Below are 2,288 nucleotides of genomic sequence, written 5' to 3' on the forward strand. Positions count from 1 at the left end.
CTTATTCATTTCATTTATATCCCGCATTATCCCAGTAGATCAGGAGTAGAGGAGTGGCCTAATGGTTAGTGCAGCAGGCTTTGCTTCTGGAGACCTGCGTTCAATTCCCACTGCAGCTCCTTGTGACCTTGGGCAAGTCATTTAAACCTCCATTGCCCCAGTTACGACCCCCCCCCCCCCCAAAAAAAAACAACAACTTAGATTGTGAGCCTCTAAGGACAGAGAAAGTACCTGCATATAATTTGTACAGTGGTGCATACATCTAGTAGTGATACAGAAATGATTAGTAGTAGTAGTTCAATGTGGCTAACAACTTATTGTTACTAACAGTACAAAAAGTGATGAGGGATAATATACATTAAGAATAAACAACAAAGTAAAGGCCCTGTTTACTAAGCAGCGTTATAGGCGTGTTAACATTTTTAATGCTTGTTAACCATGTACGAGCCTACAATATCCCTATAGGTGCCTACATGGCTAGCACGCGTGCTAAGTGTAGGCACGCTAAAAACACTAATGCACCTTAGTAAACAGGGCCCTAAATGTGGATTGAGTATTACAATAAATAAATGCTAGATGCAAAAAGGTAACAATTTATAGTCATCCATGTATAATAACAGTTAGATGGAACTGAGAAATTGAGTAATTGTACAATTAGAGGTTTAAATTAATTATGATCATCCATGAGAAATTGTTTAAACAGAGAGGCTTTAAGGTATTTCCGGAATATCAAATAATAAGGTTCCCATCTGATGAATTGTGGGAAGGAATTCTACCATTTGGTACAGAGGTAATGGAATACTGACATGTAGATTGACTTGTAGATCACATTTTTGCAACTGGGATAGTGGAGGATTGGATAATCTCTTGAACCAGGGAGAGCGTTGCGAAGGGAGAGATTAATTAAAGGTTGCATATAATCAGGGGTTAAGCCACATAGAGTTTTGAAAACAAATGTAAATAGTTTGAATGTTACTCTGGCTTTAATTGGGTGAAACCATGTTGTCTCAGATCTTGTAACCTATTGAATTCCAAGAAATTCACTATCCTTTCCTTCAGCATTGCTTCCGTTGCTTTTACAATAATCAAAGTGAGGCTTACCGTCCTGTAGTTTCTAGCTTCTTCTGTGCCACCACTTTTGAGAAGAGGGACCATATTTGCTCTTCTCCAATCCCTTGGAACCTCTCTTATCTCCAAGGATGTATTAAACAAATTTTTAAGAGGACCCACCAGAATCTCTCTGAGCTCCCTCAATATCCCGGGATGGATCCAGTCCGGTCCCATGGCTTTGCCCACCTTCACGTTTTCAAGTTGTTCATAAACACCCTCTTCCAAGAATGGTGCTATATCCACTCTGTGCTCATATGTACCTTTTGCAGCCAATCGTATTCCTTCTCTCCGATTTTCTTCTGTGAACACAGAAGTTGGGGATGGGCAATGGGGTAAACCAGGTGTGCCGTTGGGTAGTTTAATGTATTTTAGTGAGCTGCTGTCAACATTCCCTGTCTATGTATGGTGCTTGCACATCAGTGTTGATGTGATCTGGGGGGGGGGGGGGGGGGGGAGGGCAATGCTTCACACTCATCTTTCCAGGCTGCTGCTTATGGATCTCCATGCCCTCATGGAGACATTGTGGGATGGCAGTTGGTGGTGGTGCTTGAAAATCTCTTTCCTGTGCCTGAGGTATAGGAGGCCAAAAAGTACAATGAGAGGATTAGTGATGAAAAGCTCTGAAAGGAAACAACTGCCAATGCAACAAACAACATCCAAACAGCAAAATATTTTTTTTTCTTAGAAATTACCTAGTAGTGAGCCTCAAAACTTAAAACATTTTTTTATGTATATAATGTGATCATATATCTTTGCAGGACTATCACAGACCCACAGGTTTTCTGAAACATCTATTTATTTCAATAATTGCACATTATTTTTTTTTCTCATTTTTATCCAAAACGTGCAGTGTTAAAACACTTAATAAAAATGTATACTTTGAATTGCATTTATCTTTTGACAGTGTCTTGTGTCTCAACATGGATCATGTTTTGCATGTTGCTGTCTCAAGGTATCCAATTGTAAATGAACTTGCTTGTGGTCTGCAGAAGCCCCTGTGAATTATAAAGAAAACTTGTTACAAATCAAAACAACTCCTCGCTTCTGAAATATAGTTAAAAAACATATCAGACTTTATGGCGAAAGAATAGGTGAGGTGAAGATATATGTACATAAGTACATAAGTATTGCCATACTGGGAAAGACCAAAGGTCCATCGAGCCCAGCATCCTGTTTCC

The sequence above is a fragment of the Microcaecilia unicolor genome, chromosome 1 (genome assembly GCF_901765095.1).
Source record: "Microcaecilia unicolor chromosome 1, aMicUni1.1, whole genome shotgun sequence".
Classification (NCBI taxonomy): Eukaryota; Metazoa; Chordata; class Amphibia; order Gymnophiona; family Siphonopidae; genus Microcaecilia; species Microcaecilia unicolor.